Source organism: Nomascus leucogenys, chromosome 14 (assembly GCF_006542625.1).
Source record: "Nomascus leucogenys isolate Asia chromosome 14, Asia_NLE_v1, whole genome shotgun sequence".
Taxonomy (NCBI): Eukaryota; Metazoa; Chordata; class Mammalia; order Primates; family Hylobatidae; genus Nomascus; species Nomascus leucogenys.
In genome coordinates, this window is record NC_044394.1 from 31,673,344 (window position 1) to 31,698,569 (window position 25,226).

Genomic DNA, 25,226 nt, shown 5'->3' on the forward strand with positions numbered 1-25,226 from the left:
GGGCTTACATTCACTTAAGACTCAATCATTCATTTCTCATGTTTGTATTAAGCACCAGCAGTGTGCCAAGTACTGTGATTGTCACTGGAGATAAAATGGGAAGCAAAAACATATGTAGACTAGGCATGGTGGCTCACACCTGTAATCCCACACTTTGGGAGGCCGAAGTGGGTGGATCACTTGAGGTCAAGAGTTTGAGATAAGCCTGGCCAACATGGTTAAACCCTCTCTACTAAAAATACAAGAAAAATTAGCTGGGTGTAGTGGCATGTGCCTGTAGTCCTAGCTAACCGGGAGGCTGAGGCAGGAGAATTGCTGGAACCCAGGAGGTGGAAGTTGCAGTAAACTGAGATCGGGCCACTGCACTCCAGCCTGAGCAACAGAGCAAGACTGTCTTAAAAAAAAAAAAAAAAAAAAAAAAAAGTAAATGTAGCTCGTTTTCATAGAGATTACAGCGTGCATGAAAAGATGGATGTATAGAAGTTAAATAGTCATATTGATAAATGTTTAATTACAAACTGAGAACAAACACAGTCCTAAGGCAAACATAAACTCAGAGAATCTATCTGAAACTGAAGATGAGGGGTGAAGCTTGAGATCAGGGAAGGCTTTCTAAGCAAGTGAAACTTTCATTGAACTGAGATGTCAAAAATGGGTCTAGGTGAACCAGGAGTCATGGAGGGTAGTCCCAGGAGGGAGGAGGTGACTTTGCCAGTTCAAAAGAAGAGCATGAGCTCCTGCCCTGCACCAAGAGGGAGCCTGCCATGTTTAATACCAAAGGAGGGCCATTGTGGCTGGATTAAAAGAAGCTTGGGGAGAAAGGTAATGAGGTTAGTGAGACAAGTTAAGTGAGATATACAGCAAGACCCGAGGTCATGCTGATGATTTTGGTTTTATTATCAGAGCAACATGAAACATGGAAATGTCATAACCATGGGGGTAACATAGTTATATTTCCATTTTAAAAGATCACTCAGTATGGGAAATGGATTGTGGAGTAATCAGAGTGGCTGTGGGGAGACCTCTTAGGAAGAAATTACAGTTCAGTATTCTAAATAGGAGTAGCCACAGAGATGGGAAAAAAGTGAATGAAGTCAAAATATAATTCAGAGGTAAGTTTGGTAATAGTTTGTGGTGGGAGAAGGATAAGCCAGTGGCAAGAATGTCTCTTGGGTGTCTCATTTTATAAATAAATGAGTAATGGATGATGGAATGATTAGGGAACATGAGAACAGACCTTCCATGCATGACATTGTAGGAAAACTTCACATACTCCTTTGACCCTGCCATTGATAATGACTTGCTGAACTTACCATTTCAGCTCCCTCTTCCATCAGCTGCCACAGTCCCATTGTCTTGAATCTTGAGAAGAGCTATGAAGCTATCAAAGATGATGCTTAACTTGAAACTCAGTTCTTCCATCTGGGCTTTATCTGGGAAAAAGGGCCTCCTGACTTCTAATTGATTTGTTCATTATTTCTGTTTGTATCAAGAGTTGATTTATAGTATATCCAAAGACATGTACTAATGAACCATGTCATAATGGAGTTCTACACTGTGCAAATGCATGTAATTCATTTTATACCTCTCATGCAGCACTTATGCCATAAATCACAGTTATTTTCATACTTGCTTTATCTCCCCTATAAGAATTCAAGCTCCTTGAGGACAGGGATGTTGCTTTGTGTAGTTTTTGCCGTCAGTAGTACCTAACATAGTGCGACTCACATAACTAAACATCAATATTTATTCACTGATTGTGTCTTCAATGACCAGGGGCTGTGGGCTCCCTAGGAAAAGCAATTGCAGTTATCCAGGTGTAGGGTGATGAGAAATTGAGGTAGGAAATAAAGGAATACCAATATCTAGCATGGAGTAAATATCCAACATGTATTTGTTGATTGATTGAATTTTAAGAAGACTGACAGGTAAAGAGGGAAAAGGTCAAAGTGAAGGATGGGAAATATACCCATAGTTAATAAAAAATGCCACTCTCCTTCATACCTCACATCTGGTGTATGCTGTTCCTTTGCCTGCAACTCCACAGCATTGCTTCCTCTGCTTCCTATGGGATTCAGCCCAGTGGTCACACACTGAATAGCCCTTCCCTCATTGGCTTGTCAGAGATGGCAGTATCTTCCTTTACAATCTCACTGGTCATACAGACTATTCTGTCATTCAACACCTTTTTTCCTATTTAACGTATATACCTCTGTGTTCTCATGGGACTTCACAGGGTCGGCTTCTAGCACAGAAGAGGTACAATAACAGGACAGATGGGTAGAAGGATAGACGCATGAATAGGGATCCGCGCATAGTTGAGCTTAATTTCAGCAGTACTTATGATACTATCCTACCTCTGAAATACATAAATGTGATTTTTTACCTACCTGACATTCCTTTTTAAAGAAAAAATAACTTTCAAAAAATTATAGAATTACTTTATTCTAGAATTACGAAGTTCAGGTTAAATGTAGCTACAGCTGGGATATGAGTCAGAAAACAAGAATTCTACCATTTTGTGTCTAAAAGCTCAATGGCTTTGGACAAACCACCTAAACAATGGTTTTAGTGCTATTTTCTTTAAAATAGGCATAATAGTCTATCAGGCAATGCGTGTGGAAGCAAATTATCAACTGGGACTGGACAGACATAATGGAGTGTCACACCAGTACTGGTTACTGCTGCTGATGTGAGGGAGGTCAGTGGTAGTGACCATCAAGCTATCATTCATCCCATACATGATTACTGGGTGCATAGTGTGCACCTGGTATCATGCTAGGTGCTTCGGAAAGGAGAATTTTTAGAAGATGTGGTTGGTGTTCTCAAATTATTTTCGATACAGATAAGAGAAAAAACTAAAGCAAATTAAAGACAAAATATGTGCAAGTGTAGGATCGCATACAATCAGATCATTTGTGCCACTGCAGTTTTCAGAAGGAAGTGGGTGAATGAGGGTATGGTTTCATTTTTATACTAGAAGAGGCCTCCCTTCCTTTGCTCTTCATAGCCACCTTTGGGTTTTTCATTATCTGATTTGTGAGCCCTCACATCAGGATCTACTAACAGGTACTTCCCTTCTTTGTCATTCACCTACCTTCTTCACTGCAACTCAGTTCTGAATACCCCATGCAGCTGAGACCTTCAGCTCAATCCCTCCCAACACCACCTGCAAGCTGTGGAGGACCAAATGTTTCTGCAGCCCTGGCTTTCCCAGGTGGGATGCTGGGTGCGGCTCTCAGAGCTGGATCCAGCCTGCTGGCCTCTCAACTGCCTCCATCTGGGCCTGCTATTAGTGGATGGATGCCCAAAGCATGGGCTCACCCACCCGAGGTGAACAAATGGGATCAGTGCTCCAGAGTTCCTTGGGGAGAGCTATGAAGACTGGTCACTGGAACCCTTCATTGCCTGTGACTTATACACCAGGGAAAGTTAGAGAAATTTATGAGCGGGCACCATATGCCAGCCCAACATCTGCTTCCTCATGTGGGGCATGAATACAGGACAGTGCTACGTACATTAAAGATGAGCCTCAGGCATATACACAGAAAATGCAGTTTAACTGCTTAGGGGGATGAGGATTCCAAGGCACTATTAGGAGGAGTTTTCATACTCATTTTTTCAAATTGTAGAGCACAAAATATAAATATAGGTAATGCTGTTCTCTTTAGGGGTGCTGAGAGTCCCTGAATCCTTTCCTTAGTCTTCTTCCAGGGGTCCCTGAGCTACTCCCATCAGTGCTGTGATTCTAAAAGACACAGTTTCAAAACAACTCTTTTGGTTGGTTGAGAAAGGAGAGCTGACTTTTTTTTTCTTTCAGTATTTTCTGCATTAAACCCTGGGGAAAGACTTACCACATTTAAACATAAAATGTTTGGATGAGGGGTCATCACAGATTGGATCTTGTTTTTCAGAATCTCAATGAAGTCAGTTATGAAATTAACTTGAAGTAAACAATCAACATTCTTTTGATGAGCTGAATGCTTTGCAGAAGAGAGGGAAGTACAGTGTTGGTATCTTGATGTTGTTCTTTAAACTTTCCAAATCTACTAGACAGCAAGGTCGTGTTTCTACTATACTATTGCTCAGAGCCAGGTTCTAATATCCAAGTCTTGGTTGATAGTGTCACGCAGGCAGTCATGAGAGCAGGAGGAAAGTGGTGGAACTACAGTGATAGTATCACCCTCAGATTTTGCCACTTTGGTTTTAAAAATGATGATGATGGATATCACTTTGGAGCCCAGATTTTCGCAGGACTGTACATGACAGGGTTCTTTGGAGTAATATTATTTAAATATTTGTCAGAAAGGAATAAAAGTCATTGTAATATTTTAGCCAAAAAAGCACCTATTCTGACAACCCGCTGTTACATAATTTGGATTTGGTTAGAATTTGAAAATTTGTCGTTCTGAGAGTAAAATGACGAGGTAATTAGTAAATGTCCAGGCTCTTTCACTTGTGTGCCATTGGATAAACTGCTTCTCGGGCCTAAGTTTCTTCATCTCTGAAAGGGGAATAACACAGGGATATGGTTTGGCTGTGTCCCCACCCAAATCTCATCTTGAATTGTAGTGCCCATAATTCCCACATATTGTAGGAGGGACCTAGTGGGAGATAATTAAATCATGGGGACAGTTTCCCCCATACTTTTCTCATCGTAGTGAATAAGTCTCACAAAATCTGATGGTACAAGGGGTTCCCCCTTTTGCTTGATTCTCATTCTCTCTCGAACTGTCACCATACAAGACGTGCCTTTCGCCTTCCACCATGATTATGAGGTCTCCAAAGCCACATGGAACTTTGAGTCTATTAAACCTCTTTTTCTTTATCAATCACCCAGTCTCAAGTATGTCTTTATCAGCAGTGTGAAAATGAACTAATACATACCGTAATATAACCCAACTTATAGGGTAGTTGGAATGATTAAACCCAAACTTATGAAGCACTTGGAAAAGTGGCACTCAAAAAAAATTGTAATTATGAATCATTTTTTAAAGCAAGTCACTGTTCAGGCAGCATGGCATAGTGAATTATATTATGAATCAGGCATGTGAGTTCTAATCCCAGTTCTACCACTAAATGTGTCTGTTAATGCCTTGGGACTTTGGTCCCTTGACCTGTAAAAAGGGGTGTTTGGGCCAGTTGAATTTGAAGGTACTTCTGATTCTAACAGTCTACAGAGTTCTGAACTATTTGGGTCAATGGATTGCTAAGAATTTTGGCTTTTGAACTGATTGATAGTCAGCATATGACCCTTTGACATAAAATGGTGCGCTAATTTCCTCCCTTTTTGACATCTCGCTTCCTCTATTTATTCCTGTTGTCCATGAATTCCACCACTTAAAGGAAAATTAAGAAGTAGTTTCACTTGCAATAGAGAAATACTGAATTTTCTTAAAAAGTTTCATTTTTCTGCTATTCTATTTTTTAAAAATTAGTAGCTTAAAGATATGAATCTAATGAGAGGAATAGAGAAAATGGTCAGTTTCCCAGCTCTTCCTAAATTAAGATTTCACAATATTATTAGTTTGAAGTGAATTTCTAGAATTTTAGGCATCTTTATAGTATAAATGTTAGGTTGAAAACATTCTAAAACAAAATATGATGTGTTTAGTCATTTTGATGACTTCTTATTCATTTTTTAATGTTTCTCTTCTATTGATTTGGAAATTCCAAAAATAACAGATTTTGAGGTTATACCATGGGTTTGAGGTGATATATGACAGTATCATCCATTTCAGGACACTTTATATGTTGGAGTCAATATTAAAACTTCTATTTATATGTTTTTTATCCGATTCTACTGTTATAATTCTGTATATGCTTTATAAAGAACATGATATATTATTGTTATGTACAGTATTACCTATGGCACTGCCTGCTCAAACATTATTTTGGTTGGGGAGCTAATGAAAAAGGTTTGGAGGCCACCTCTTTGGATAAATATAGCATGCAACACTGGTCCCAATGGGCTGCAGTTTTGATCAAATAGTTTGATGTTCATAAATTCATAAATTGAGTGTTTATTCAGCACATGCTGTGTGCCTGATACTATGCTAAGCACTTGCTGTTCATATGATTTTGTTTATAAGTTGTGCTTCTCAAACTGTTAAGTGGCAAGTTTATATGGCACATTGTTAGGAAAGATCAAACACATGGCCATACGATAGAGTTTATTTGTGTCAGATTGTCCTGATATTTACTTGAGTGTCTTTAATCTTTTACCTCCACTCTTCATGCATGCATGTTTGGCAAATTGGTAAGTGTGAGACAATCATATACAATGTGTATGTCTGAAAACAAATGACAAGAGACCTTCTCACAGGACTGACGGGGGAAAGTTCATGCCTGCAAAGTTTGGCACTTTGTGGTTGACTGGCTGACTGCTAGGAGAAGGAAGATTACAGAAGATTGAAAAGAGGCTGGCTGGAATCAGAAATAATGGGCTAAGTTTTAGAGGGCAGCTGGAGGAGGCTCAGTGTTCCAGCTATTCAGCTACTCTCCAAAGACAGTGTAATGTGTCATCGTTAAGGCTTAGAAGTCATAAGAGAAAGAGTTAAAGTTTAGGGTATCTTAGGACCCCAAATAAATTATACATTTCTTATACGAGGTAGAATGTGTATATGACTTTTCCCAAGGTAGCATCTGGGCTCCTAAACTTACAACGTACATCTATCTTTAGGGAGCTTGTATTTTGTTGGAAACATGGTCCTGAAGGGCTGCTGATGCATGTGAACAAGTAGTCTTGAATTTGGAGTCTAAACCATCTTAAACAAGGTTGGTGGAATTTGTAGGGAAGGTTAGAAAGAGAGAAATAGGAAGGTTAATGAGGAATAGCTTACCTGATTCAGAGCTCAAAAACGCAAGTCATGCACAGATGCAATGGTTGAGTTACCAATATGATTTAGACCAATATCAAATACTGTCATGGAGCTCAGTTGAGACTAGGAGTTTATTCAATGCATCCATTTGATAAAAACATACTGAGCACCTGCCACATGCTGGGCATTGTTGTTAATCCTTGGGATACATAAGGGAACAAAATGATAACAAAGAAAAAAGAAAAATTTTTTAAATCCTTAACATTTTTTAGCTCATATCCAGTGAGGTGTCAATGAAGGTGACAATATATTCGTGACATTTTAGGACAGAGTAAACATGAATCATAGGTGAGAATTAGCAATGTGACAGTCCACTCACTCTATGTGGTACCTCACCATGATGCTGTAAATTCTCTTCAGAACCATCGATGGTAAGAGAGGAAGAGCCAGGTGTAGACAGAGAAATGGTATCAGAAAAATCTGGATTCAAATCTTGGCTCTACCATTTATTAGTAGTCTAATATTGGTCAAGGAATTAAACTCTATTCTTTAGATTCTTCATCTGTAAAGTGAGGATGAGAAGGCCTATCTCACTTGTCTGTGGTACAGATTAAGTAAGAAACCATATACAAAATGTTCCACAGGAGATGACTTATAGTAAAAACTTAATTTATATCTTTTCCTTTTACTTCGGACAAACCTAGTTATCTATGACAATTATATAACTTTCTCCCATACTCTTAAGAATGGTATGTAGGCCATGTTATTACCTTTTTTACATTTGAGGTAAACCAAGGCAAAGAGCAGTTGGGTGAATGTTTTGACCAGAATAATTCTGATCTCTGTTCATCAGACAGCCTTCTGTAATAATCTTGATTAATCTGCCTTTCTCTTTCCATTTTAGTCAACCATTTGAGGTTGACCATTGAGGTTTCTGCCATTGGCAATCTTTTTATATTTTTCTATTCGTTTTGATCAAAATGCTTCTTAGTGGAATGGTTGGAATGAAACAACCACAAAGACTTATGTGCAAAACGTGGAAGGAGACAGTGAGGGTCTGATGTTCTTAAATATGTCTCTGCAACTCTGCAGGCAAAAAAGTAGGTCCTACCTCTGGGTTAGTAGGACCTCTGTGGGTTCAAAGTTCCAGCTCAAGGTGAGAAGACTCGAGTAACTTCATAAAACTGATGGGACTGTTGAATGCAGTACCATCTAGAATGTCGAGCATTTTGCTTGGCACATAGTAGGTCTGGCTTTTCCTTCCTCTGTGCCTGGCAATACCATAAAATAAAACTCAGCTTTCATGAGATTATATGGTAGATGAAGCAACTTTGAATATACATTGTTCTATATCAAGGTAGGAAACATGGTAACTTCATCTGAAAATGAGGAATTTATAGAACAAAAGAACTATGTTCTTCAGTAACACTGGTATCCTTGCAGCTGGAAAGACATTTTTCTTAAGTGGTTGGAGCTTGTCATTTGGCTAGATACATCCTATTTATGGTGACTTTCTCTAAAGCTCATGATTAATGTGGGCTTTTAAAAATTGTTTTTCTTTGTGTTATGTTTCTCTCCAGTATGCCTGAATGCTGGTTTTAATTAAATTTAGGAAGGAAGAGAAGGGGAGTTGGGTAGCCTGACAAAGTTGAAGAGCATCAGTGAAAATCACATTTATGTTTGGAGCATGGCATTTGAAAGCGGAATAAATAATATGAAAGAGAGGACTTCTCCAAATGGGAAAATAATGAATATGCTTAAACTCTTTTCTATTATTCTCATTTTGGCTGAAGATGGGATTCTTGCTTTGGGAAAAAGTTTTTTTATTTAATCATTAACTCTATGTATTTTATACATAGCACCCCAAGAATCACCTTTCTTTTTGTTTTATTTTTCTCTGGAATAAGTCATTACATTGTAGAAGTGAATTTTGCTCTTTAATTCATCATACGTTTACTTATGTGACTTTAGCTATAATGTAATTGAAACTTGGAGCAAGGGTATTCTGCACTGGGCTAAGGTTAATTATGCAGTGATGAAACTATATTACTTTTGGCTAAAATTTACCTTTACTCAGCATACTCTTTTTTTTTTTTTTTTTACAAAAAGTACAAATTAGTAGCATAAATAAGATTACTTAGGAAAAAAATTGTTTTCAAGCACTTAAATAACCTACCTTCATTTATAACAGCTATGCTAATTAGAAACTAGTCTCATCTATTTCTCAAAGCAGTTCCTTAAGAACCTTCAGTCGGCAATAGCATGAATGGATAGACCTAGATGAGCTGAAATTAATGTGGGTATTTGGGAGTCATAAAACAGTATTTCTTCAAAATATGTCCTTATCTAGATTTTTTAATGGTTTCAGCCTGACCTTCCCCTTGGCTAGTTCAAATAAGTAAAATTGGTCTGCATTCCTAAATCATTCCTGAATGTTCTGAGTCCCAACTTCCAATCAGTGGTGTCTGCCTGGCAGTATACTTCCTTGTGGGCCGCCTCTCACCTGAGGCAGTAACCAAGCTCACTAAGAAGGCTGATTAACCCCCTCTCTGAAATAAGATTAGGGTTTAAAGTGTGCATTTTTTGATGAAAGGGAAAACTCTAAATTTAAGGCAGTCATGCTTCTTGTAGGGAGGTCAAAGAGTGAGTAGATTATGGGGTGAGGGAGATGAAGAAGGGAGGAGGAAGATTTATGCGCTCTGTGGTATTTGAAACCAATTTACAATTGGCTCCTGGAGTCCAGAGATTTACATATTGTGTAGTTTGAAAAAATGGATGTGAAATTTTAGAGTTACACTCAAAAGTGCCTCCTATAAGCTTTCTTGGTCAATAGACTCCCAGATTAATTTTAAAAAGAAAATAAAAAATTGAATATTGAAAAAAATTAATTTGCTTGAATACATAACTATTTATCTGGCAATATTGGGCAATGGTTAAAGGCACAAATTTAAGTATTCATGAAGCTTTGTGAATTTGGGGAATTTCTTAGCTTATTTATGCCTCACCAATATAAAAAGGGTAATAATAGTAATGAATTAAACCCTACACACTCAGTGTAAAAGAATTCAACACTATATGTTTGTTAAAAGAGGAGGGAAGAGAACAATAATTTAAATTGCAAGAATGATTCCATCTGCCATTGAACTCAATATGTCTTTTCCCTGGTAAACATGAGACAGGAGATAGCAATCTGCTTTTTCCACATTTTGTCTTATTTCCTGAGGTCCTCTTGTGATATAAGTATTTCAACTAGCTTAGTGTGCTTCTACTGTTTAAAGATACAGTATACACTTCTGTGCAATAGGATCCTAAATGCATAAGCTGCTATCTATACCTGGGGATCCACTGACCAGTGATAGAGGTCAACTGGCTGGGCCCTTCTTTTTGAGAAATATTTTCTGTCATTGACATACCTTTCTTCCCTACGCCTTTTCAGTAAGAATATAGATGGTTTATGTTTTCTGCTTTACATGTTAACTTTAGAACTTCACTAAGCATGTTGTAACTCCACCTTTATGGCTACTCTTAGAAGGTAGTTGGTTTATAGAAACTGAAAGTAGAAGAGTTAGGTTAGCAAAGGTTGGAGGGAAGGAGAAATGGAAAGTTATTGCTTAATGGGCACAGAGTTTCTGTTTAGGATGATGATAAAGTTTTAGAAATGGATAGTGGCGATGGCTGCATGACGTTGTGGATGTACTTAATACCACTGAACTGTATGCTTAAAATTGGTTAAAGTGGTAAATGGTATGTTATGTATATTTTACCACAATAGCAACAAAAAAGTAGTTGAGTAATTTCCGTGAGAAAATAATGCATAGCAAGCAATTAGCACAAAGTCATGAAGAGCCAATGCAAATTAACTACAATGATTAAGGGGATAATTTGGTTACTATTACTATTCGGCTATTGTTTACACATCAGGACTATCTACCTGATTTTATGCCTTTTGACTCAATCTAATTCACACACAAGCAGGGATGGGATGAAATGTTTCTCCTGGCCCCAGGTACATTTTGGGACATAAATCTCAGAACTCCTTTCTGGATCCATTAAGTCCTTGCTCTCTCTCTCTCCTGCTGCCCACATCTCCTGTGTTCCTCTGTGTGCCCAGTGTGGGCATGCTTTTTGGGTTTTTGCTTCCACTTCTGTCTCTATAATCACTATTTGGACTTGTCTGTTTCTCTATTATTCTTGATTCTCAAAATCGTTTGGGATTCCTTTTCCCATTTCCCCTACTTCTTTGCCCAGGATCACTTTCTATGTGATGAGCCTCAGTCCTCAATCCTCAGTGCAATGATTAGTGACTCGACTGAATGACCTATGTACCAGGCTCGGTCCCAGCCATCTTTCAAGAAGATCAGACATAGTTTCCAGAGTAGGGACCCAGAGGCCTCAGGAGCTTCGTTTTAGAACCATTTAAGGCTAATCTTCTAATTGGGACACAGTCCCTGCACGTGCCTGGGAAAAGTAAGAAAACAGAGATTGAGGACCTGGTGTGAGGGAAGGCCAGGAATTAGAGAAAATGTGAAGGGAGCCAAGGTCAGAAAAAAAAATAGTGGAATAAGAATGACAGAAGGTGTTGAGAACATAGAGAAACCACACTGAGGTCAAGGAAATGAACAAACTCCTGTAGACAACTCTGACCTGGGACTCAGTGGCTAATTACCTCTCTGAGCATAGCCAGCTGTTTAAAGTTGCAGACCAATTCCCTCCTCTACCAATCTCCTCCCCCTCTTAAAATGGCTGCAGCTGAATCTGCATTACAGTGTGCAGGATCATAGAGAGAATGTAACTCATTGTCTTATTTTTAGATAAGGCATGACCCAGAAATGGGAAATGCTCTGCTCCAGCTAACCCAGCTGTTCAAGTGTGTATGGGGGGAGGGGAAGGCAGGGGATCTGGACTTCAACTCAAATCTCACTATTTTGAGTAGTCCCCTTGTGCTCCATGGACTCCCATGGGTGAGGGCCATGATGACGGAGTTGTGTAGAACCATACCGAGTATAGCACCATATGCATTGCAGCAAGCAATAAATGCTTCTTGATGGTGGTGGCAATGAAGATGATGATGTTTATGGCATAGAGAAAACTCCATTTAGATGAAATTAAATGATACTACATGGATGAGAGAGGAAAATGCCAAGCTATTTAATGGCTGACACGTAAGATGAATTTGGTAATGAAGCTCGGGGACTTATCAGGCCAGAAAACTGCATTCTCTCATTATATAGTCCTTAATGACCCACTTATTACTAATATAAAGGGAAAGATATACATATAAACACATGTTCCTGAATGTTTGGCTGCAAGAAAGGAAACCAGTACACCAGCTTGAGGGGTTAGCAACAGACGCTGTTTCTGTATGAATGATCAAATTTGCTGTTTTCCAGCTGGAAAATGACAACCGAAGTAGAAGGGTAAAGGATGATGTGACTATACTTACACAAAAGACAGGAGAGAGTAATGTAAAGAGAGCAGGTAGAGCTGGCTAGCTCTAAGAATTGCTATGAGGAAACTGGAAGAGGAAATAGATTTATTTGGAAGCATGACTTATGTCTTCTTTTGAGATGTGCACTGCTAAAAGTATTCAATTTTTCACTTATATGGCATTTATTTCTCTGACAAACTGAATTTTCCAAGATATCACTGAAAACTATCAGGGAAACCAAAATGGAAGCCACATCTATTGGCAAAAGCATATGCACTTCACTCTTTAAGAGTTCTTCTTAGGTGCTTGCTCAGAATTCATTCACGCCTAATTTGACAGCCGGTCAAAGAGTTACCTGGTTTCCTATCTCATAGCAAATTATAAGTAGTGCAACATAAGGTGTGAATGGCACATTCTTTAGGACCAGAGCAAGTGACACATGACAACTTGAAAATGAGAGGAAAGAAAGAAAACCGTGAAATAAATAAACAAAAGAAACTTGACCATAGTGATGTGTTGTCATTTACTGCAAAGAAGTTCCTACGTATCACTTTGCTCCTTTGGGGCATTGCTGATTTATATCATAGCCAAAGGAACTTTGTGTCAGTCATGGCATCTGAAGATTTAGAGGGTTAGACCAAACAATCTCCAAGGCCCCTCCGAAAAATAAATGTTTTCAAAAAAGATTTTGATGCTATCTTCACTGCAAAGACCATATTCAGACATAGTGTAAAAATATGGGCCCCTCCTCCTCCCAAAAATGTTGGTAGTTGAAGCATTCATCTCAGTTATCTGGAAAGGTGTCTTCCTGGGAACACTATACCATGCTGCTGTCCCATCGAAGTGGCCTCGTTTTGGCTTTGCCAGAATTAGAATCTCTTGTCTACCATGTATTAGTGAGTAACCCTAGGCAAGGTACCACCCATTTCTAATCCCAGTTTCTTCATTTATAAATTGAAGATTATAATATCTACCACATAGAGCTGTTCTAAGTCTTAGTGGCTTGAACCAATATGTGTCTAGTGCTTCGCTAAGTGGCTAAAACGTAGGAAATGTTCAGTAAATATTTGTTATTGCTGTGTTGTTGGCAGTAATAATAACAATAATTTCCCCTTCTACTTTAGTTTATGTCCATGCTGCACGTATAAAGGGTGAGGTTGTAGGGCAGGAAGTCTTATGACACTTGGACCAGCTACTCAATGGAAATCACAAACAAAATGAGTTTCATGCACATGCATGAGTTTCATGCACACTACTATCAACAGAGCTATTTCAGGACACCTATCCTAAATAACTAGCTGTCTCTTCCACTTAAAGCAAGGTATGTATTAGTTTAACCTTATTCAGCTTATATGATAATTTTGCAAACTTTATTTCATTTGGCCTTCACAATAAACTTGGGAAAGAGGTACAGTCCACCCCATATCACAGATGAGGAATGAGCTATTTAGGATTTAAATAACTTGTCTATATTTAACCAGCTCTAAAAGAGAAATAAACTTGAAGTTTACACTCTGACTCTAATGGTATCTCCTTTTGGTAATGCTGCCCACATACTACAATTGATAGCTTACAATAGAGTTGTTAACGATTTGGGAAATAATTGGTCTTGGGACTATGTGGGTTTTTTGCTGTTTTAGAGAATACCTTGAAACTGCATAGAATTGGATGAGAAATTCACAGTAATTCAGAGAAAACTGAATCAAAGCTTTATTTTGTCCAACAAATACTTTATCTATAGATAATTTGATAGTATAAATAAAATAAGAGAATTTTTTCTCTTTAAATAATTGGAGAGAAAAGGATGTTTTCAAGCATCTTTAAACTTATTTGGAAACATCATTTTCATATAAAAATCCAACTGCCAGTTACAAATCAGCCTTCTTTGAGTCAAAGCAAGTCTGCAGAGATCTAAACTGGTGAAGGGCTTAGTGGAATGTATTGGCTTAGTTGGTATGGAGTTTGATATAAAAAAAGCATATTTTATGTAAAATAGTGCATCTTTTCCCTTTTACCTGTTTTCTTATTAAATCAAATAACCCTTTCTCCCAATTAAAAAAGCAGGAAAGAGGAAAGGAAGAGAGGAAATGAATATTTATTGGGCATCTAAACAGAAACATATATTTTAATAGGCACTTTTACATGTTAACTCATTTAATTCTAAAAATAGTTTTCTGCATTAGGTACTGATTATTCTTTGAATTCAAAAGAATACGTCTTCAGGAATTTGTACAACAGATACTCTGAATGTATTTGTGATCGTATGTGGAGGGTTAGAATCAAGTCACACACTTCTCAAAGATATGTTTTGTTTGGTCTGCAATATTGTTTTTAAAATTTTCAGCCAATTTCCAGCTTAAAGAAAAGTCAGAAGCTCTGGCAACAGTGGGCCTACATCCAGAATTGCACCAAGTGGCTGGAGTACAGCAAGGACTGCCCTTTCCACAGCCTGTGATACCTACTTTGCCATAGCCATGCTCTGGCCTGTTCTGCTTGGTGATATTTTCTCCCATGTCTTTGTCAGTGTTTTGATGGAGATCCATAAATGATTAAAATCTTCTGCATGGATTGTTATCGAAGAGCTTTGAATGTACTTATTTGTTGACCACATATGTCAATTTTCAGATGAGAGCGAAACTGAATGGGGGTCAGTTGTTTGGAGCATCTTCTGAGGACAGCACTGTCTAATCACTTTACTTTTTGTTTCTGCTGCCCCTCAATGACACTGGGGCAGATGTTGAAAGCCCCTGCCACCCTCTTCCATTCCTCTCTGCCCATCTTCAGCAAATATTTACCAAGCAGTTGGTGTGTGCTCAGCAGTGTGTGAGAGATATAGAGGTGACTGATGTGTACCTGCCCTCAAGGAACATATAGCCCAGAAGAGGATTAAAACATCAGAGGATATAACTGCAATGTGAGAAGCTCTATCTATAACAGAAGAACAAACAAGGGCCCAATATATACAGGAAAGGCTGATTAATTCAGGCTCAGGGGATCTGGGTGGGTTTTTATAGCAAAAGTATTATTTAATTAAGCCAGAAGTCTGAGTAGACATTTTTATAGTGGTAAAATATACGCAATATAAAATTTACCAGTTTAACTATTTTCAAGTGTATAATCAGTGACATTAAATACTCTCAAAATGTTGCACTACCATCACTACCATCCACTGGGTAGACTTTTGATGGGTAAAGAAAGTGATATTATCAGGTTCAATCGCTCACATGCATTTGTAGAACAACATGAACTAATTTACTCATCTGCTGCCTCAACCGAAAGAGGATTTGATGTATATTATAAGAAAACGTAGCATACAATAAATCCAATCTATAAAGTTTTATAGATAATTAGAGCAAAGGAATGAATTGTAAGGCTAGAAGACAAATTTGTTCACAGAAATTTTCTATAAGTTGGAGACAAATTTGTGTACAAGCTTCATAACTATAAAAGTGAAGGGAATCGTGATTTTAAAAAAAATCCTTTAATGTAAAATTGTTATTGTAGAGGTTTTTTTTCTGAAATCATTTGTGCTCCTTTCATATATTTGTTGTACCTTATATTTGCACATACTGGGTTGCTTCTGATTTTCTTATTTAAGAGTAGCTGGGGATTTTTAAAAGATATGCTACTTCTTTGAGATATTTCAGAGCTCAGCACCTAAGTAATTTATTTTAAAAGGAACATTTATATTAATTTTATTTAAAATGATATATTTTATAATTTTTACAGCTACAAGGATAATAGTAATAGTAATGGTTAAGAAATGCTTACTATGGGCCAGAAACTGGACTAAATATTTTGCATATATGATTTAATTTTGTCCTCACAATGTATCTATGATGTATGTACTTTTTTCCCCTCTGCAAAGTGAGGCATACAGAAACTAACCAGGTCTCATGAGAACTCACTATCATGAGAACAGCAAGGGGAAAATCTGCCCCCACGATCAAATCACCTCTCACCAGGCCCCTCCTCCAACACTGGGGATTATAATACGACATGAGATTTGGGCAAGGACACAAATCCAAACCATATCAGTAACAATAACAATACTCTAGAGCAAGGGGTTGGCAAATATATTCTGCAAAGGGCCAGATAGTAAATATTTTAGGCTTCGTGGACCATATGGTCTTTGTCACAACAGCTCAACTCAGTTGTAGAATGAAAGCAGCCCTAGACAAAAAAGAAATCAAACCAAGTGGCCGTGTTCCAATAAAACTCTAGAGAACAGTTCACTGGCCCTTTGTAAGAAGGAATCAAGGCTGTATTCACCCACTTCTGTACAGTTTCCTACAGGTCTTTGCAGTCCTCTGGCTTCTTAATCGAGATTGACTAGGGTTTCCAGATCATGGAGTCTTTTCAAACATATGTCATATAATTCTCATATTACCCCCAGTGAATGGATTGTTCCCTGGCTCTATGGATGAGAAACTAATATCAGGTACTTACAGGCCCCTGCACAAAGCCAGTAAGTGACCAAGAAGAAATGCTAGTGTGAAGCCACATGTTCTGACTTTGTAGGCAACTACTCCTGCAATGTGTATCTTTCTATCTGCACAGATCATAACATGAAAAATTAGCTTCATTTTGAATGACTTCGCTGACAGTGCCTATTGACTACTCATACTTTGGATATGTTGTTTACTTATTCATCCATTAAACCAATATTTATTGAAAGCCTCTTTTATGTCAGAAATGAAGCTAGATCTAAGTGATGTAAAATCTGTCAAAAACTTATATGAGTCTTTCTCTTAGAGAATAGCAAAGAAGAAACATTACTCAAATAAGACCAAAAATACTACATGATTACTATTGTAGTAAAAACTGTGAAGGAGAAATATCTGTGAAGGAGAAGTATTCTAAATGTTTGAAGTCTATTATAGGGATATTTTATTCAGTCTATAGAAGTCAAGGAAGACTCCTCCTAAATAAGGGATAATTAAGAAGTAAAAAGAGAGGAAGGATTTAACAGGGCAACAAGAATCGAGGGTGTAAGAGCTAGCTTTCCAGACTGAGGAGCCAGCATGTGTAAAGGCACTGTGGCAAGAGGGATCCAGACCAAGGTCAATGTTATGGTTCTGACTGTCATCTTTGAGACCTCCCTGAGAGTACCTCTTTACTATTAAAAACAAAATGTAGTCATTAAAATATTTACATAGAGGAACAATATGATCCTATTTTCATTTTGAGAAGATTGTTTTACTGCAGTAGGAAGAGTGGCTTGGACATAAATGGCTTGGTCTCATGGTTATGAGACCTCACTAGGCGTTACGGTGGCAATCACAGTGGATACGGAAGTGGATAGATGCAAGAGATAGCTGGGAGGTAAAATCAGTAGGATGAGTGGTGAACTGAGTAAGAGAGTTGAACTAGTGGAGATAACTAAGAATGCCCCCTGTTTTTCTAAACATGGAAGGCTGGTAGCTCACTCACTGAACTGGAAGCATTCTTCTGGGATCTTTTAAGTGGAAGTATGAACCGTGTGATTAGCCTTTCACATTTTGAGCTTGACATGCCTTTGAGACATCAAGGGAAGGCGTCAAATAACACTTATAAGTCTTGACTGTTCAAAGGAATAATCTAGAATGAAAATTTCTGAGGGATGCCTGATAGCTGAAATCAGCTGAGGTGTATCCATCTTCTCTTCACATATGCTTCAGTTTTGTTAAGTGAGGAGAAAATATTTCTTTTTTTTTTTTTTTTTTTTTTTTGAGACAGAGTCTCGCTCTGTCACCCAGGCTGGAGTGCAGTGGCGCAATCTCTCGGCTCACTGCAAGCTCCACCTCCCGGGTTCACGCCATTCTCCTGCCTCAGCCTCTCCGAGTAGCTGGGACTACAGGTGCCCGCCACCACGCCCGGCTAATTTTTTGTATTTTTAGTAGAGACGGGGTTTCACCGTGGTCTCGATCTCCTGACCTCGGGATCCGCCCGCCTCGGCCTCCCAAAGTGCTGGGATTACAAGCGTGAGCCACCGCGCCCGGCCAAAAATATTTCTTATAGTCTAATAAAATACAATCCACAAGTGATTAAACCAACTCAATGTGGTGGAAACAAAGGCTCTCCATCACAAGGGACTTTCTAATGCATATAGTGCAAAAAATATACTTTTAGGTTTGAGAACAAAACTATATTTTCTTAGTTAAGTGGAGATAAATTTATCCCAACTCACATTTGGAATTCAGGAAAAACCATTAGTAATCACCTAGAGCTTGCTGCAAATCTTTGAGACTGTTGTAGCTGAGAACCAGGGTGAAAGTTTTGAAATCTGCATTGTGTAGAAAGCGCTTGTTGCTTGTTTGTTTATTGTGCATCTTTCTCTCCTTATGCCTCCTCTTTGCCTGAAGCTACCATCAGGAATGAGACGTTGCAGTTGCCATTTTCTGGTGAAGAATGTAAAAATAAACATGAGCTAAATGCACATTTATGCGGCGTTTAGAAGAGAGGCACTGCAACTCTACATCTGATTTTATTTCTTCCTTCTTTGCTTTCTTTCCTCGTGGTTTTTGTCTGCAGTTTCTGCTGCAGCCATGGGTGACTGCTGTATGGAATCATTAAAAAAAATGGAGTCAGCTAAAAGAGGCAACTGGAAAAAAATAAACACTGCTACCTGGAGGCACAGATATTAGTTCTAACTCTTCTACAAACTGTGATCTTGAAAAATGACTTGATTATTTAATTTCACTATAAAATGCAAAAGGAAGTTGGTTAAAGTATTCCCTAGAATCACATATCTCAGAACGAGACACTTAAACCAATCACCCCCTACCAGTGTACCTGGCATCAGCAGGATCCTGGGATGGGGGCTACCCACACTCTTAGAACAGTACCTGGCAGATAGACAGTGGGTCCTCAGCAAATATTTGATAAATGGATGGATGAGTAACAAGTAATCATTGGTCTCTTTGAAGTTCTCCTAGGTCAAAGAACTCATTCAATTTTTCTTTCTTCTTTCATTTTAAGACAACTCTCACCACATCTTCCTTGTATTAAAGTCCACTCAAAGTGTGTCCAATAAATGTTTGCTGAATTTCTCTTTAGAAGATATCTGAAATCTTTTTCCAGAATCCCTACAAGTTATTACTAAAGCACCTACAAACTCTAATAGTAGGCTCTGCCAAGGTACTTTAAAAATAAAATCTTCCTATAGGCATTTCCAGTTTTAAAAAACCTTGCAGAATTCTCACAACATGAGCAGCCCAACTCTCACCCTGGAGATTTTGTCTTCTCTTTCTCCTACATACATTTCTTATTATAGTCACTGCCTACGTTATCCCAGAGTCCTTGGTTAGTAGCATCCATGTAGCAATTCACTCCTCCTCACATTATCCAAGAAGCTTGCTAAACTCTCCTCTGGGGAATCAGTGGCCCTGATTGGGGATTAGGAATACATACAAATGAATTCAATGCAGTCGTTCGCCATCCAGCAGTGGGAACAGACCCTAAATAGTCACGGAGTGATGGGAGATGCTATACCAAGTGCTATGCTCCTAAGAGGAGTGGGGTACTGACTGCCTAGGGAGGCAGTGAAGATAGCTCAGAAAAAGGACACTGGAACAGAACATGGAAAGACGAGTAGTAGTGGGTCAAGAAAGGAGATGAGGGAGGTCACCGTGAGTAGAAGGGTGACAGTGGCATGTAAGAGCAAGTATATTCTAGTAATAGGGAGAAGCCAAGTATTGTTGAATCTGGTTTCCCCAGACCACCTACCCAGGGTGGCAAAGCAATGTCTTCATGCTGAGCTCTGGTTTCCCAAGTTCCTGCTCTAATGCCACCATCTGTACCTAGCTCTCCTGGCAAGATGCTTTAGGCTACCCTTCACGCTGGGCATAACAGGTGTTACCAGTGGTGCCTATGCCTAAGGTAAAGCTGACAAATATCCTTGTGCATGAGAAAAATGGGAATCATATCTACCTGGTATAATGAATGACATTTCTTGAGGGAAGAGGTTTTTCTTCACACATTTGTGGATTCTCAAGAGATGGCATACAATCACACATTATGGGGAACTCCAAACTCCGTTAGCCTTCTGTCATGTCAGTCCTTAGAGAACTTTTTATTTATATTTAACTTATATCATTGAAGTTACCTAAAATTGAACAGGAAAGAAGCTTCTTTTGCAGGCTCCTTATATTGATTTATTTGATTTGGGGGAAGAGAGCATATTGGTTTTTTTCATTCAGTAGAGTTACATCTTAAAGTGTAAAAGTAACATTCCAAATTTGGGGACTCTCATCTTTATAATTGTATGCACTACTTTTTATTGTTTCAAATGGGCAGTCTTTAATTTTTACCAGATTAAATACTTTGATAATTACTGAATTTTAATTTTCATGTAAAACACCATTGCCACAACACTTTTCCCCTGCTTTATTTTTTTCTTTCTAGAATAAAAATGCTAATTTTTTAGCACTCTGGCACTTTAGCCACACAGCCCAGATTTGCGGCTTGACCTTGAAAACACTATAGAGTGACATCAATTTCTCAGTCAAGTTACCATGAGGATAGTTTTAGTGCTGGGCAAAACAGGTATACGTCAGCTCACAAGTGTCTCATGCACACTCTCTCTGTTTTAGTTACCTTGTGTTCATACCATTACATTTCCCTTGGTTTGTGAATCTGAATTTAACCAGCCTCATCTTAAGCCAATCCTTCAGCTTTCCTCATGGAAGACTTCAGCTTGGGTTGAACTGAGCCTTTTCCTTCCCAAGGAGACTTGACGAATGAAAGGCTCCAGTAACTTAGTTCCTTCTGCATTGAGGAATTTGTTAGGATAGTTGCCATGTATTTAAACACTGTAATAAAAAGCCTGGAGCATTTCCAATCTATTGAGTCCCTCCAGTTCTTTGTGCCACTGTGCCTCCGAGATTTACCATTTGGTTATTTAGAAGTTACCTGGACTGGTAATTCTCAAATAAATACCTGGTGCGATGGCTGGTGCTAATGGGCTGCAGAAGAATCCGCGGGAGCTTGGCAAAAGTACAGCATCTTGGGCTTTACACAAAGCAAATCTGATTCAGTAAATTTATGCTGAGGCCCAGGAATATGTATTTTTAGAAATCTCCAGGGCTTTCTGGAGTCAAGTTCAGTTGCCAGAATTTTCTGAAGTTCTTCGACTCTTATCAAAGATGTCCTGAAGGTAAATGAATCACGAACTCCTTCAAACCATGAGATGCTTTAGTTTTTCTTCTGCTTATGAGAATCATAATGTGCCTCAAATTGTGTTTTGCAATTAATTTCTAGTTTTATTGCATGGTATTAAAAAACAAAGCATAAATAATTATTACTTTGAAGAACTTCTTGAGATTTTCTTTGTGACTAGAATGTGATTTTTTTTTATAAATGTACCATTGGCACTTGATAACTAAAAGTTAGATTCAAAGGTCTAAAAATAGTGATGAGATCATTCAAGTCAGTTTATTATTTTATTCCGAGTACTTGTTTCGTGAAAAATTGAGAAAAGCATATAAAAATTTCAGTGTCACTTTTGATTTTCTCTGGTTGAACTTGGATTTCTGTTATTTATGTAGTATATTAATACTTGAAATTTCACTTGTAATGTGTCAAAAATATTTAATTTTTAAAAGATTATATAGTCTATCAATATAAAATTGTGTGACATTTAATATGTTTTTTCTCAAATGCAACTTTATTTTACATTGCTGTTTCCACCTCTGTATTCTTTTAGTTTGCATTCAGTTGCATATGTTAACCCATCACATACTTTAAAACTTTTATTATCATTTGTTTTGGGCATGTTTACTGCATTGAGAACTAGGCTCTGAGGTTACACTACGTCTTGGATCCTGATTCTAATACTTACTTGCTATGTGATCTTGGACAAATTTCTCAATATCTATAAGCAGTGCAATGAGTTTAAGTAAGACCTTCGCACATGATACTCAATAAGTATTAGCCATTATACGATAATGGCAATAACAGTAGTAGTCATGGTAGTTGTGTAAAAGTAAGAGTAGAAGTAATATCATCCACTATTTCGTTGTATGCTATTTTATTATCCTCTCTTCTAGTTTTTAATGTCTTTTACTATTGCTTGTTTGTCCCTTAAGTTTTCTCTAGAGATTTGAAGTCTGTATATTCTTTTTATGCTAGTAATGATTTACATATAGTAATTTAAATTCTACATATTTAGAGTCTGACTTAGCTCCGTGTTTTCACCTGTCAGAAATGAAAGGTAGATATTGAGCTTTCTTTTGAGATATCTAAAAATAAATTGCTTTTATATTCTTTAATTTCCTGCCTAATTTACAAGTTTTCTTTTTAAATAATCTTAGATCTAAATGGTTGTTCATTTTTTATATGATGTGTATTCTTTATAAACAATTATTTTGACATTTATATTGGCTTATAACCATAATAACATTTATTTAAACGTTATTTATCTTAAATACTACTGTTTTTTTTTTCACATTTTCCTTTCCAGATACTTTATACTTTCACCAGTGAGTTTAAGCCAATCATTAAGTAATGTTTTTACATTTGGATATATGGTTGGAATATCTGTTTTCCTACATGTTTCTGTTAGTATTGCACACACATAAATGATTGTCTGGATTTAGAATTTCTAGGTTATAGTCTTCCCTCTAAATAGATGTAATTCAATTATCTTTGGGCATTTAGTATTTCAAAGGGAAAATCTGAAGATAATTTTATATACATATGTATGTGATATTTACATGTTTATTATAGTTCATATATTTATATACACATATATGGGTGAGCATTATCTATCTATCTATCATCTATATAATCTTTTCTTTGAAGATAACAGAACAGTAATGGGATGTTTTATCTTCAAAAATCAATAGTTTTGCTCAGCGATTGCTAACCTGGGGATTACTTTTCATTAATTTTACCTAATATTTGTAGCATCTTGTTGAAATAATTTTTTAATTTTTCTAAATCAAGAAAGTTGTCTATTAATTCATTGTCTATTGCTTTTCCTCCATTTACTATTTCACCTCTTGTAGAATCCTTAGGGAGTTCTTATATCTGCCTTCAGTCACGCATCTTTTATTTCATCATGTAAATACACTCATGTTTTCTCTGATTTTGGGAAGAGTTCCCCCTCTTACCTTCTAATTCTCTTACTCAGCTTTCAGTAGTATTTAATGTGTTGATCACACAATCCTATGTGTTTTAAATTTATGAATCATAATTTTCATCTCCAATGAAACATTCCAGGTAGTAAAATTTTCCTTTTGCATGATTGCCTGCTCTTGAGATATAAAAGCAACATCCTCACGAGTCTTATTATGAATGCCAATTAGTGCCTTTTTAAACTTGATGGTTTCACAGTGAGTAAATGGCAAAGCTACATTTCTGATCCCAAACCCTGAATTCTTAATCCCTATGTTTTACAGTCCCTTATTTTAATACCTGTAAGTATAAGATCTTTCTTTACTTTTAAAATTTTTTTTAAAAAGGCACATTATGTTCAGATGCTCATAGTTTCATTAAATTTGACTGGTTAATGGCAAGCCTTTTTTTACATCGGAAAACTAGGCTCTTTTCCAGTTTAAAAAGGTGTCCTATTACAGCTTGATTATTTCTCTTGTGTATTTGTCTATTTCCTTCTTAAAAAATAGCAGTTGCCCCACTGCCTTGGCTCAGAATTCTGGGAGCACTTCCTTGGTTAACATCCATCAGTTGATAAGCTTTTCTGTGGCATGGATCTTGCTGATGAGGAATTTCATTTTCATAAAGTTAATCACGGGAAATGAAAGTCACCCTGCATCCTGGAAAGAGTGCTGTGCTGGAAGGAAATGTATCACCTTTCTGTGGCCAGTAGATGGGTGCTAATGAGGTACCTCACCTCTCTGTAAGCCTCGTTGGTCTCCTTTCAAAATGGGGAGAATAATAGTTGCCACATCTGCCCACAAGATCAAGGGAAATATGGCATGGGATAGTGCTGCAGAAATTGAAAAATAATCCTTAAACACTCAGAAATTTTAAAAGCTATTTTTAGTGCCAGATCCAGGACAATGATCAATGCATATAAAATATTGCTTGAAAACAAACTAGTCTGAAACAAGTAGTCCAGGACCATCATGTTACAAATGAGAAAGCTAGGGTCTAAAGAATTTAAGTGACTTGCTTATGGTATCCCAGTTAGTAATAGACAGGGAGTAAAACCCTGCAACCCTCCAGCAAAGAGATCTGTGTTATTTTTATTTGTGCTTGAGACACGTTTTTCACCCAGGAACAATGTGGTAACAGCCAGATCACTTGCTTTAAAGGCTCTTTGAGATTTTTCTGAGACTTTTTTCTATATGTAGATATCTTAGAGAGTTAATCTGGGGTGTAGGTAGTGAGCTACCTTGGCTGGATGCTACAGGCCACTTCCCTGGGTTTTCTGAAATGGTTCTTCCTGGCTGGGCGCAGTGGCTCACTCCTGTAATCCCAGCACTTTGGGAGGCCGAGGAGGGCGGATCACAAGGTCAGGAGATCAAGACCATCCTGGCTAAAACGGTGAAACCCCATCTCTACTAAAAATACAAAACATTAGCCGGGCATGGTGGCGGGCACCTGTAGTTCCCAGCTACTCGGGAGGCTGAGGCAGGAGAATGGCGTGAACCCAGGAGGCGGAGCTTGCAGTGAGCTGAGATCACTGCCACTGCACTCTAGCCTGGGCAACAGAGCCAGACTCTGTCTCAAAAAAAAAAAAAAAAAAAGGTTCTTCCTGCTGAGGGATAAGAACAGCTTCCCCAGGGAAAGTACAGTCTTCACAGATGAGTGAGTTCCCTAACTTTTTTCTGGGATACTCCTGTTAGAGCAAAACTTGAAGTAAAGAAGCTAAAAAAGGCAAAATCTTACTCTGTGGAAGAGATAATCAAACAACATAATTTCAGTAATGTTCTAAGATATCCCAAATATTATAACCAGCATTATAACTAACATAGGTTAATATGCAGCACAAGGGAAGGATGATAAACTACAGCAAGCCCCCACATAAAAAC

General features: G+C 37.8%; 1 long non-coding RNA gene across 1 annotated transcript in view; it reads left to right on the forward strand.

Moving 5' to 3' along the window:
• The first annotated feature begins 968 nt into the window (after positions 1 to 968).
• Positions 969 to 25,226, forward strand: part of LOC105738567 — a 38,892-nt gene continuing 14,634 nt past the window's right edge. The window contains exons 1-3 of the long non-coding RNA XR_004033280.1: positions 969 to 1,112; positions 2,981 to 3,069; positions 13,374 to 13,570. This is a non-coding gene — a long non-coding RNA (uncharacterized LOC105738567). The remainder of the gene's footprint in view (positions 1,113 to 2,980; positions 3,070 to 13,373; positions 13,571 to 25,226) is intronic.